The sequence below is a fragment of the Pteropus medius genome, unplaced genomic scaffold (genome assembly GCF_902729225.1).
Source record: "Pteropus medius unplaced genomic scaffold, Ma_sr-lr_union100, whole genome shotgun sequence".
Classification (NCBI taxonomy): Eukaryota; Metazoa; Chordata; class Mammalia; order Chiroptera; family Pteropodidae; genus Pteropus; species Pteropus medius.
The window spans coordinates 3610110-3624705 of record NW_024352149.1 but is presented as its reverse complement, the minus strand read 5'-3'; the positions used below and the strand labels follow the sequence as shown (position 1 = coordinate 3624705).

Here is a 14596-nt window from a genome sequence, read left to right as displayed (position 1 = left end):
GACCCCAGTTGGTGACAATTTTCAGGAATGTGTCTCTTCAGTTGCCTAATAACTTCTTACGGGCTTGGGTTATAGAAATATTTGGGTGGGATTTTGAAATATTTTTGGAGAAGATTATGTGAAAGGCTTTAATGATGGCTTATTATGACATGATAATCTTAGGTAAATGATTTGGAGTGATGTGCCATAAAATTCAGGAACATAGAAATAATAAAGCAAAAATCATGGGATTTAGAGAAAAAAATGGTGAAGGAATGATTTACTTAGAAATAAATTATGGGAAATGAGAGAAAAATCCTCTAGAATTCAAGGATAAGGTGACCTGACAGGCCCAAGGACAAGCAAAAGAAGGAAACATTGATTGAAGTAGTTGCTGGCGAGCTGTGTGGGACATTTTTCAAGTACATTTACTGTGTGATCCAATGCCATTACAAATACAAAGGACACAGATATGTCTGTGAATCATTCATGAAAAGACTTTAAAATGTCCTCTTTAATTAGTGGTGATAACCGACTGGCCAGTTGAGGGGCCTCAGTGGACTGGATTAGATTAAGTCCACCAGGGAGAGTGTTCGGTGACCCAGCACATGAGAGAATGTCCTCCCATCTTGTCAGAACTGCAGTGAGAGTAAACTTGATGTCTGAGCTAGTGAGAAAAAAACACCCAACTTTGGGAAAAGACTTTTTAAGAGTGGGGATAATTGAAGCAATTTGCTTTCTAGGAGAATTAAACATAAATAAATATGAAAGAGAAAGAATTTTTAAAAATGAGCCAGAGACTGTGCTTTTCTAGGGAGTAGAATAAGCCACAGTGTTTTCCAAATCCTGTATTTTCTCCCAGGATTCCAGGCCCCAAGCGAAGGATTTCTAGTCCCAAATTATCGATATCTGCATCGTGCCTCTATCCTTTGTCCCATCTCTGAATTACACGCAGGGCAATAATATCACTATGGACTGGCAGAGTGCCTGGTAACCCAAAAGGACAATCAAATTGTGAGAAGTGAATTGCCATATAGACACTTACACTGAAGTCTCACAATTTCCACAGTCTTTGTCTTTCTCTGTCTGTCTGCCTTTTTATTGTCTCTCTCTTTCTCTATTGCCCTTGTGGCCAAACTCAAACTCCCCAGACTTGTACCTTCCCAACTGAAGGGGTCAAAGGATCTAATGGATAATCATGCTATTGAGTGCAGAACCCTTAGACACCTCCTGCACTGAGTCTGTGACTATGTATCCAGAATATACACATCATAATGGCCTGGGGATATCAGCAACCTTTTAATTGTTGTATTTTATAATTTTATTTTATTATTTGTTGACATGAAATAGTATCTAGACCAGACTGACAAACAGAATGACTGAAAAATATTTAGCCATTTCTCACTACTTTCACAGCAATCACTCTGGTCTAAGTCACCATCCATTCTTGTCAGATTATTTTAATTGTCTCTAATTGGTTCTTTCCCTTTCCCTTTGCCTCCTTTCAGTCTTTTCCCCACAAGTGGCAGATTTTAATATAATCCTGATCATGTCACTCCTTTGCACAAGAGCCTAAAATGACTATTTCAATTCTCAATAAAATCCAAAGATCTTACAATGGCCTTTAAGAGCCTGGATAATCTGGCTTTTCGATAAATTTGTCTTCAAATCCTACTACTCTATTCAATGTTCACTCCTCTTGAACCACAATGGCCTTTACACTGTTGTTCAAATATGCCAGGCCTTGCATTCACTGTTACCCCTGCTTTCATGGTCAGTTCATTCATTTCCTTCAGGCCTGTTTCACCTACTAGAATCTAAATTCTGTGAAGGCAAGGATTTTTTTACAATATCACCAGAGCTTATTAGAATATGATTTGGTGCTTATTGGATCAGTGAGTGCTTTGTCCATAGTGTTCTCCTTCTTAGGATGCAATTATCTTCCTTCTGTCTGCATTCTTAGGGACACTTCACCACTGCTCCCACTGACCGAAAGGTGCTCTCCTTTCCAAAGCTTATGCAGGAATGAAATCCTTGAAGTTACAGAGCCCTGGGAAAATTATCATACTGCAATCTTACTTTTGACATGAGAATAAAGATTGCCATACCAAAGGGGCTCATATATACCTTAAAAAAATAAATTAAAGACAACTTTTGTTATCAAGTTTCTTGAGTATCTTGACTGGACTTACCTTGAACTGCTAGTGTAGGGGACTAACCTAGACACAGGTCTTTACACGAAGGTAGTGTATTTTTCTATGATTGCTCTGTGAAAGACACTGTTAAGAATCTGAATAACCAAGTGACAAATTGGGAGACCTTTGTTCTCAGGTGTTCTGAAAGGTGTGCTGTTTAGTTCTAAATGGAATCCAACAGGCTCAAATCTGGGCAAAACAGATTGGGAGCCACGTATCTGAGACTGAGCATGGGGAAAGTTACCACCTAAAATGAGTCAAGACTTTTGTTATCCTACTGAATCTGGAAGTAGAGATGAAAGAGGATGCCGGGGTCAATGGAAGGAAAAGATCACCTCCTTCCTCAGGCAGTATATTACAGAGCGCAACGTGATCTTCCCAGACACATTTCTTACTTAATGCTAGAATCAAACACCAATCTCCAGCCTTTGAGGTCAGAAGAAATCAGTACTCTTACATTGGGATATAAACCAAAGATCAGTTGCATTTTTGGCACAAATATTAAATCAGAGAAATATAGTTTCTTTGATGATACATTGGTGCCTGAGTTTTGAGAGAATGCTATTTGCAAGATGGGCTATAACCTGAGTTACAGAATAGACCATTAAAACCTCCAAGGAGGATTTTATTATAGCTGCAGTGCTGGTCAATGTCAATGAAGGGGCAAGTAAGATTTTCGTTGTCTTTGAGAAACGGAGCTGTGCCCGGCTATGATTCTGTATGTGGTCAGAGATGTATCCGTTTAGAAGTTGTTTTCCTAACAATGAAGATGGGTTGCCCTGTGATAAGCACCCACATCAGCCCAATCTATCCTTGTAGGCAATTAGCCTGCATTTTATACCCAGAGAGAAGACTTGTTTGTTTTTTCTAATCACTGAGGACAAACCTCAGACTGAACACAGAGCAATCTTCTAAAATATTAAAATCTGGTCATTTAATTTTTCTTGCTTAAAAATTTCAAAGCTTCCTAGTACCCTTAAAGTCATGTCCAACATTTTAAAAGAGCCTCCAAGGTCATAACAAGTTTGACTTGGGTCCATCACCACACTTTGCTCACAGTGTTACAGACACAGTGACCTTCTCAATGGTCCTTGAATTGCACAAGCCACTCATCCCTCCTTCTGGAGTCACCCCTGACCTGGAACACCCATTTCTCCACACTCACAGGATCGGTTTCCATTCCTTCTTTAGGTCTTAGGTTAAATGTCACTCTGAGAGGGAACTTCTTGCCTGATGTCTCCAAAGGTAGAGTGCCTAAGATTTTGTGCCTTGTACATTTTTATAACCATCATTATAGTTGTAATTATTCGGCTCTCTCTTTCTTTATTAGGATTCAAAATTTATGAGGTTAGGAGCTGTTTTTGACCCAGATCCTGCTCTAGCTTCACTTCCTTGCTCAGGGTCTGGCACAAAGTAGGTAGTCAAGAAATAGTTTCTGAAGACTATGCTGGGATTGTTGTGTAATGAAACAGCATTGCTGGAAGATTCTTTTAAGGCACATAATTTAAGCTCAACAAAAGAAACTTACTTTTTTTTTTTTTTTTTTTTAATGTAAAAGGCAACAGCAGAACTCTTGCAGAAATAAAACTGCAAGCAGAATTCAGTTCTCATGCTTCAGAGAGTAAACCGATCACCATTTCAGGGTGAGACGAAAGATGTTTCCCTCCTGCCTCACCAATCAGGGTATTTCACTTGGCAGACTTCTTTATGAATTCACTTTTCTTCCTCTGAATGATCTTGGATGAGGCCTGGCACATTTCTCAGTGACACTACAAAGGACAGAGTATCCGAATAATCACCAAATAGGGCTGTGTTGTGTCTAAAATGCAGTGTGATAGGCAAATGTCCAAATGGTACCACTTTCTCAAAGTAGGTTTGGGCCTACTATGTGTGAGACTGGAGCATGCTGTGGCAAGGCTGATCCATTTAGGTTCATGCCCAGTGCAATAGTGGCTAAGCCTTTCAGAGTTCTGAGTGGAAGTTCTTCTGTTCCTAAATTCAATAAAGGCAGAACTATTCCAACTCCTGAAGAAGAGGGTCTCAAGAACCTTAGCCCACTGCTCAGAGATTCAAGGCTTCTCTTTGTGAAGAGTAAGAGAACATTCTTCCCATCTTAGAATTCAGGACCTCAGCGATATTTGTGATGAGCTCTTCTGAGACTTGAGTTTGAGTGAAGTGACATGATACGGGTTATGATATTTTCATATGCTTTTAAATATACAAACTACTAGTGTTTGTTAATAAGTTAACATTAGAGCTCTTTCTAATGTGAACATTCACCTTATTCAATAAATTCAATGAAGATAATCCATTTTTCACTTGAACGTTGGAGATTTTCCCATGCCTTCATTTTATAATCATTAGCTTTTATTTTCTAGAATTATAATTGCAAATACTAAAGCTGTAAAGATAGGAAGCAATGTTTACAGACCCAAGGACATAATCTGAAATTTTCATTTCTTGGCTCCTTAATTACCAATATGACTTTATTTCCTCTTGTTTCTTCTCTCTAAAATTAAATACCAAGAAAATTCCAACTGAGCAAGTCATCAATTTGAGGAGTTCCATTTTTTGAAATACTTCTCTTATATTTTTTAAATTTTAAAATTTTAAATTATAGTTGAATTACAATATTATATTAGTTTCAGGTATACAACCTAGTAATTAGACATTTATATAGCTAATGAAGTGATTACCCTGATAAGTCTGGTACCTATCTGACACTATACATAGTCATTACAATATTATTGACTGTATTTTGTATACTGTACTTTACATCCCTGTGACTATTTTCATTACTGGCAATTAAAGAGATATAACAAATACTAAATCTTTAACTATGTACCCTACAATATTCCACAGTATTCTACAGAGTATTTATTTGGTCTGAACTTAGATAGGAAGAAACACCTCCAAACTCCATTCACCTGATTTTTTTGATGTCTAAGAGTTAAGAGTTTGTATATACTTTGAGAGGGAAATTGTAAATAGATTCGTGTTTGTGTGTATGTGGTAGTGATCCTCTCATCCTCAACAACGCCCTATGGAAGAATAACTTCTATTTTATTAATACTTTACTTTTGTTGACTGCCTACTCTGAACTGTACTTCTAGAAAGATAAAATTGTTCTGTTGTAGCCAGTAACTAAGACATTGCAAGCAGAAGGCAAGTTACGATGGAAAAGAAAAAGGGAGACTGAAATGGCTTTCTCTATTTCCTAATTGGCAAAAGGATATTTGTTTGGAGGAGACATATGCATAAATGATGACATAGCAAAACATGAACATTCCATAAATAAGGAAGCTAACCTTGTGGGCCTACTATATGCCTGATATCTATCTCACACACACACACACACACACACTTCATTTAATCTTCCCAATTGACTTGTGAGGTAATTTTTGTTATCTACATTTCACAGATGTTAGGTTGCTTGCCACAGTATACTCATCATGAATAGGGAATTCAAACCAAGTGTCTCTTACTCCAATTTTTATGATCTTCCTATTATACTCATGAAATGTCTCATACAAATAATTAGATTTTGAGCATATTCGGGAGTGAAACACCTAGGAAAAATGCCTGTCTAGATCTTGATCTTAAGTGAAGAAAAAATATAATCTCCTTCTGATAATTCATAATAACAAGCTTGCCCACAGACAGGTTTGAAAATGTCAAAGCAAAATTTTTATTTAAAATAGTTTCAGATTTGATCCCCAGGCCAAAAACAAAACAAAACAAAAAATCACAAAATCTACAAGGAAGCAAGTCACCATGGATAAGAACAAAGGCAATCTACAGTCAGTTGAATCAGACCTGTAAAACTTCAGGTGTTATAATTATGAGACTGAGAATATAAAGTAAGTATATTTAGCATGATTTAAGATTTAAAAGAAACTCTTAAAAACATGAGCAAAGATCAAAGAACTACAAAAATGACTAAAAATTTTGTCAAAAACTCCTGAAATTTCTAGAAATGAAAAGCAATTGAAATTAAAGAATCGGTGGGTCTAAATAGAAGTTTAGAAACAGCTAAAGAAAGAATCAAGAAAATAAAATTGGTTTTAAAGAAATTTTCCATAATTTAACCCAGAGAGGAAAAGAAAGCAGTTAATAAATTTGGAGCATAGAGTGAGAACTTCCAATATATATCCAATCCCAGAAGGAGATAATATATTGACATGGGGTAGAAGAAATATTTGAAGAGATGAGAACTTAGAATTTTAAGGATTATTAAAAGACATCAAACTTCAGATGGTTACCAGTTGGAGAGCTGAGTGAAAAAGGTAAAGGAATTAAGAAGTACAAACTTAGTAGTTACAAAATAGTCGTGGAAATGTGAAGTACAACACAGGGAATGTAGTCAATATTATGATAACCATGTATGGTGGCAGGTGGGTACTAGACTAATTGGAAGGATCATTTCAAAAATTATATAAATGTCTAAACACTATGCTGTACACCTGTAACTAATATAAAATAATATTGAATGTCAACTGTAATTAAAAAAAAAAAGACATCAAACTTCAAATCCATAATTACCAGCAGGGCAAATAAAAAAAGACACATTATAGTGGAGAACACTGATGATGACGAGTAGATCTCAAACACATGAGGAGAGGAAAGATTTATCACCTCAAAGGAAAAGCAATTAGGGGATTAATGTCTCAACAGCAACAAAAAGGTAAAAAACAAGTGGAATATTATGTTCAATATGCTAAGAAAAAAAACCCTTGAACTTAGAAGTTTTAAAATTCTAAAAATCAGAATTCTACACACAAAGAAAATGCCTTTCAGTAATGAGGAAAATATGCAGACATTTTCAGTCAAGTTAAAAATTGAAAGAGTTTATGAAAGTAGACATTCACTGAGAGAAATTCTAAAAGATGTGTGTTAGGTAGAAAGAAAATAATCCCAGACAAAAGGTCTGAAATCTACACATGAATAACAAGGGGAAAAAGTGGCAAATATGGGATGAATCTAACAAACTTTTTTCATAAAACGATAATTTCTAATTTGTGGGGTTATAAAACAGGATGAAACTAAAATATCAGATAAAACCAAAATATAAGTTGAGAGGAGATGACTAGAGTTAAAATGTTAAAAGAAACTTGTATTCTTTAGGAAATGGAAAAAGTTTGACCTTAAATTTAGTGAGAACGCGTGCTAAAATACCAGGGGTGGGGGGTGCATAATTTGCCAACTAGCAGGACAACAAGGAGTGAGAAATGAAAACAATAATTGATTTGAAAGAACCAAAGATTGAGACAAATAGAAAGTATAAATAAGCTGATAGAAATAAATTTAAATGTGTCTGTGATCACAAAACAATTAAATGGACCAAACTCTCCAGTTAAACAATAACAATTGTCCTACTGGGCACAAAAGCAAAGACAGCTATTTGTAATTTATAAGAGAAATCACTAAATCATAAGCATAGAACTATCGGGTGATACTGGCAATATCTGGAGACACTTTTGATTGTCACTCCTGGGGAAGAGAGTGCTACTGGTATCTAGAAGCCAGGGATGCTATAGGACCATCCCCATAACAAGAATGATTCAGCCCAAAATGTCAATAATACTGAGGTTTAGAAACTCTGGGATACAGAAAGATGAAAAGTAAAATAACTTAAAAAGATGTTCCAGGTATATCCATCATAATTGGTTTGTGGTGTCAAACAACCCAGTGGCTTAAAACAAAACATATATTTCTCATTCATTTTCTTTGTGAGTCACTGAGGCTCAGCTCTATGTCTTCTGCTGTCAAATCCAGGGTGACAAAGCAGCCATAGTGGGAGCAGGAGCGTCTCACACTGGCAATTGCCTGCTCCTTAAAAACGAAGCATTTCATTTCCACCTGCAGATCATGTGTTGGGACTTGTCCCCAAACCCTATCAAACCACAAGGGGTCCAGGAAGTGCAGTTCTAATCTGTGCCCAGAAGGGGGAAGGGCGAAAGAATTTGGCATATTGGAGAAATGACTACACGTTAAGCAAATATTACCCTAAGAAGGCTACTGTAGCTACATTAGCATCAAATAAATAAGACTTTGAGATAAAATTATTACTAGAGATAGAATCCCTTCATAATGTTAAAATATTCAGTTTACTCAAAGCCATGACAATTCCAAACTTGTATTCATCCAATAACACAGCCTCAAAACAAATAGAGCAAAATTTCACAAAGCTATGAGAAGAAAAAGAAGAATCCACCAGCAGAGCTTCTGAGAAGGGGTTTATCTAGTGCAAACAAAATTTTCAGGTTCTGAAGTAAAAGTAGTCCAGGTACAAATCAACACAGGTTGTGCCCTGGACCTCCTTTAGGACCACTGGGCATCTTAATTTGGGTGGGCTTCCTACCCCTCTCAGGAGACCTGCCGTCTCTTATGATAGAATGTTAAAATGTAAGATCACTTTATTCCCCTGCTCAAAACTTTCTATGACTTCCTATATCATTCAGAGCAAAAGGGAATCTCTTTACAACGACCTTCAGGGCCCTACACAATCTGACATCCCCCATTTATCTTTCTGACCTCATCTATTACTCTGCCCCTAGCTCATTTCACACCAGTCAAGCAGGCCTCTGCTCTTCTTGAAAACGCCAGTTATACAGTGTTATGGACTCGACTGTGTCTGCTGCCCAATCCAAATGTTAAAGGCCTAACCTCCCCAGTATGTGCCTATATTTGGAGATGATAAAGTTAAAATGAGGCCATTGGGAGGTGGGGGAGCTAATCCATTCTTATGGGTGTCCTTGTAAGAGGAGTTTAGGACACAGACACAAGGGGCGTGGGTGCACAGGGGAGCAACCATGTAAACGGGTTTATCTAGTGAAACCCCCTTCAGTGTAAAGAACAGCAAGAAGGGAACCATTTGCAAGCCAAAGAGAGAGGCCGCAGGCAAAACCAACCCTGATGACACCTAGATCTTGGACTTGGAGCCTCCAGAACTGTGAGAAAACAAGTTTCTGTTGTTAAAGCCGCCCACCCAGCCTATGGTGTTTCTTATCGGTAGCCCTAGCAGACAGAATCATTTGCACCTGTGTTCTCTCTGCCCAGAATACTCTTTCCTCGAATGCACACAGACCTCATTTCCTTACTAATTTCAGGAAGGTCTTTACACAGATATCATCTGCTCAGTGGGGCCTTTCCTGGCCCCCTACGTAGAAGTGAAGCGTCCCGCTCCCAGCATTTTCTACTTCCCTTCCCTGCTTTATTCTCTTCTTAGCACTTCTCAACCCCTACCACTCGTCTGTCATACTTATTTCCTTATTCTCTGTGTCTCGTCACTAAAATGTACGCTCCAGGAGGGGAAGATTTGTGCATTTCATTCTTCACTTTATTATTCTCTGAGCCAGGGTAATGCTCATCACAAGGTAGGCATGCAAGAAATATTTATCAAATACATTTTAAGAAATTTCTCCCAGTAATCCAAATATTAAGGGTTTAATTTACTGGTTGTTAAAGGAGAGGGCAGGCATTCCCTCCTGAGGAAACCAAGTTTATTGGCCAGGCCTGCTGAGGTACATGGGCTCATGGCCAGCAAGTACAGGGCTCACCCGTAACCTCACCCAGAAAGCAAAGCAAATTTGCCATTCACAGAACTTCTCTGAGAGTTCAAAATTACAGTAAAAAATTCTAGCAGTTGGAAATTGTTTTTTTCCTTTATCCAGGATGATATTAGTGAAAGTAAAATTTTCTCTTTTAATGGGCAGTTTTTTTATTCCATTCTTTTTTTTTTTTTTTTTTTAGAAAAAGTAGAACTTCCATTGTTTATTTCAGAGAATAGAACTTCAATAATAGCCTGCACTGTGAGGGAGAAGAGTGTCCTGCCTGACGTGTGTGTGTGTGCGTGTGTGTGTGTGTAGTTGCACTTAGTTGAATTTTAAGGTCGTACGGAAATATTTTAACATGAAGAAAGTAGACTTTATTTGCCCTTCTGACTCTCCTAATTTTCATTTCTCTCTGTAATAAATGGATTTCTTGTCCTTGGGCAGTCTCCACTGATTTGAATTTAAAGTCTATATTTCCTTTCATTCTGCATTCATCCATGACCCAGTAATTCAACTGTGCATAAAATATATTACTTTAAACAAGTAAACAAAATCAAAGTATTTTCAGGTGACTTGACTTTTTCCAGTAAGGTGAAATGCGCCCAGAGGCAGTCTGAACATGTCATGGAAATTGAGAAGGCCTGGGTCTTTATTTCAGTCAGAATTGGTTTGAATCCCATGTGCCTGCTTCCAAACTACGGTGGTCCAACCATGTAGTCTCTTTACATTCTCGTTTTTCCTTATTTCGGAATTTCATTTTCATAAGCTTAGATGAGATAACGCATGCAGAGTATTTTGACCAGTGTTGGACACACATAGGAAATGTGTGATAAATGTTAACTACCGTTAATGTCATTATCTCCTGGATTGACTCCTGTGTTTTTTTCCTGTGTTTCTCTAAGGTTTCACATTGGCCAGGAGGTTTCTTTAAAAATACAGTAGCACACGAACAATCCATAACCTTAAAAATGCACTCACATACAGAAAGGCCTATGTAAGTAAAAGTCAGATCCCATAATCCCTGGCTCCATTTTTCCTTCCTCATGAGATCTAGGAGGTCAGACTTTAGGGGGATTTAACTGGGCAGTGGAAGATTCCTTATCACTGTAGAGACAAAGGAAGTATCTTTCTGGCAGGCTAGAATGCAAACAAAAGTTTATCAGTAAACCTATTATTCCCTGGAATGTTTCTATTCTTCTATTAGGTTAGGTGTGCAGAATTTTAAGGCCATAAAAATGATTTAAGAACGAAACAATTATTTGGTAATGTATTTGCCTTAATTTTATAGTTGCAGGCTGTGGAGTCATGAGCAGCACAGTATCTCTCTTAGATATTGTTAAGAGGGGCCCCTGTTTGGGGACCCCTGTTTTAGAGGGTCTTTCTCTGGCCCTCTGCCCAATCTCTCCACCAAATAAGGAATTTTGGAGTCCAAGAGGGTGTGCCCACCTGGAGTCCCTACCCTCCTTTCTAGACTACATATACATACCTGGAAACCCCCAATTCCCTGCTTAAATGTCTTTAAGCCAATCCCCCTAATCTGTCTCCCCTATGCAGACCATGACAGTGCACACCCCTAGGCCCCAGACCACGGCCTTGGAGCAATGGTTTTGAGTGAGAGAATGGGTGGGGATGTGAATGGAGCTGTGTAGATTGAGGTGTTTACACTTGTGCACAAGGCCCCTTGTCATGTAGGATAGGGCCTAGGACAAGACGCAAAGAGGAAACAGGCTGTAAAACAGGGGGCCTGGCTCTCCCAGTGAGGCCAGCTGCCTGTTTCTTTGCTTTATAAAACTTTCATGTTATGTTATGTTATATTGTGTTCTGTTGTCTATGGCCAAGCTACCCTGAACAAGCCTGATCCCGTTTGATCTCGGAAGCTAAGCAGGGTTGGGCCTGGTTAGTACTTGTATGGGAGACCAACTAGGAAGACCAGGTGCTGTAGGCATTAAAAAAAAAAAAAAATTGTGTTCTGTCATGTTAGGTAGAATTTTATTTGTATCTTGCTCTGGACCCCACAAATGTTAGATGCAGCCTGTAGCACTGGACATATTACAAAGAGTCATAGATTACAGAATATCAGAGCTGGGGATAGTCAAGATCAATGCAGCCCAATTACCTCATTTTGCAGAGTAGGAAAATTAGATCATTTAGGGATTGGCAAAATTTATAGCTTTATAGATTCTCTGATGAAAGAGGACAAACAGACACTGTTCATTTGGAAGATATGATAGTTAAATATGGCTTCAACTGTGTTCATGATTATGTCTGAAATTTAAGATGTTGGAATTTTATTGTGTTTTATGTACTTAAAAAAGCGGTTAACTTTTCCTGATAAGTGGTGATTGGAGTGCACTGGTGAATCAGAGTTCAAGCCTCACGCTCCTTCAGGCAGCCATGCTTCTTCTAGGAGGTTCTTGCCTAAGCCCTTCAATGGGAAGCAGACCCAAGTGGGTTCTTAAACCTAGGTGGCCATACTCTGCTCCACCCGATGCCCTCATCCTGGCCACTCCTGAATGCACCAGGAGTAGATGCCCAATTCAAGGGAGCCCACTTGACTAGCCAAACACCTGTTAAATGGCTGACAGGATTGTTTTGCCCAACAGGGTTATTAGTGACAAATGAGGCTCTCTCTTAGGAAATTAGAATGTAAAATATGGATAGAATTGGGGGTAGGTATCGAGGGCAGAAGGTAAGTGCCTCACAGAGAGAAAGCAGCATGGGGACATCATGAGGGAACAGAAGCTGGAAAGGCAGAAGTGATGAGGACAAGGAAGGAAGCCATAGACACAGAGTGAGAAGCTGAGTCCTGGTGGAGCGAGCGGTGAAGACTGCATGAAGGCAAATAGGTCTACAGCCGAGGTGGGGTTGGGTGGGGGTGGGGTGGAAACAAAACTTGGTCATTAGCCGTGCTCAGGATCTCAATGACTTACCAGTTCATCATGGTATTTCCAACTTCATGAGGCCTGCCTAAATGAAATTGATTTTCTTTCCAAGATTTCTCACCATTGAGCTTTTCCTGGAGCAAAGAAACATAACACTGATCATGGATAACATTTGTTGAGCTCTCTCTTTTTGCCAGAATTGTTTTAAGAGTTTTTCAAAGAATTTCTCTTTAATCCTCAAAACAATTTTTTGAAGTAGGTACTTTCATTAACCCCATTTTAAAAATAAGAAAACCAAGGTAAGAAAGGCTAAATTTGCCCAAGGTCACATAGTGAGTAAAGAATAGAACTTGGAATTTGAATGTTGGCAGTAGTATGATTTAGAGCCCAACCTCTAATCGACCGTGCAATACCACCTCGGCATGGTGGAGATTTGTTTTCTGTGTCCCCATGTTTCTTATTATTTTACTGTTCACCACCCACACAGCATATTCTGGATTGAGTATGTTCTTTGTAACCCTGAGTTCCTAACTAACTCAATTCTTGAGGACAACAGATCTGCCGGTCTCAATAGGCAATCGATTTTAACTCCCTTTTCCTAGGCACATAGTCAGTGGTACCTTGCTGACCCTGCCATCCATATAAGCAGACCAAGTCCTAGGAATACAATGTTTCTCTTTGACCTCTTCCTAAGAAGACTCACCCTCTATCACAGCACATCCTGTCCTAACCTCAACTGAATTATGTCTGTCTCCTCCAGACAGCTCTGCTGAGAATACAAATTGTTCTTTTATTTTTTGTCTTGGGTACTTCACACACTGTCTGGGACAAAGTAGATGCTCCAAAACCATTCAGTAAATGAACATAGCCTCTTTTATTTATAGTCTGTGCTTCAGATGTCTATTCACACTCTGCCCAAGCCTACCTTGGGAACAAGCCAATTGGTTGATAAAGAAACACCTAATCCAAGGTGGCTTTCCACTCAGGGCGGCAATATGGAGACATTAAAAAAAAATACTTTGGTGTTAGATACAGAAGGCCAGACCAGTAACTTTGTATCAAGATATATGCAATTGAGTTATTTGTGTAGCATTTTATAGAGTGAAAAGCATTTTCGTTTAAGTGGTCTCACTTTATACTCACGGTATAGCTTCGAAGGGGTGTTCTGGGCTCGAAAACTGCTTCACAGTGGGCAGCCATGTGGGCAGGTCTCTGCTGCCATAGTTTCATGTATTTTTCCACTGTGTGGCTCACTTGTGGCCCAGCCTAGAAAACCCAGGATTGGGATGAGGTGGGAGTGGGGATGGAGGATTTCTCCCCTAGTTCCATCTGGGATCAAGCCTCTGAAAATGAGGGAGGCAGGTCATTTTCCCTTGGTGTCACCCTCCTTCTTGTCCTCTCCAGCCCATCACACTTCCAACTACAATGGAGGTTGAGAGAATTTCTCTAAAGGCTCAGATTTCAGAGGAAATCGCATCTCTGTCTAAGGACTTGGCCTTCAAAAGGAGGATGAAGCACGAAAAACCGTCTCTCTCTTAATCTCTTTCATCTTTGTTGCTTCTTCTTTCCTCCCCAGTCAATATCTTTTCTCCAGCCCACTAACCTTTCCTTGAGAACCTCTATTACTCTCCACGTGGAGATGCTTCCACCACCCTTTCTGCCTTCCTAAACCTTAGTTATTTGTGAGGGTCTTGTCTGCTGTCATTAATTATTCAGAGGGAAGACTATGGGCCATAATCCTGTAACTGGTGATGAACGCAAGAACTTCAAATCCACTTTAGTCTCCTCACCAGAGAGAGACAGGCCAAGAAAATTTCCTCACATGTTTTCCTGAGATACTGGCATACATTGTCACAGCCCAAACTACTTTCTCTGAGATACTACAATCAAATTTCTTATGCAGAAGGACTAGATCACCCTGCCTCTTAAGAGCAGTAAACCGGCATTATTGTAAGGGCCTTTGACAGTTTCCTGGGCCTGGAGAACA

The 14596-nt window shown here is 38.9% G+C and overlaps 1 pseudogene; it reads left to right on the top strand.

Moving 5' to 3' along the window:
* Nucleotides 1-11553: 11553 nt before the first annotated feature.
* Nucleotides 11554-11672, top strand: LOC120589426 (uncharacterized; annotated as a pseudogene).
* The last annotated feature ends 2924 nt before the right edge of the window (nt 11673-14596 follow it).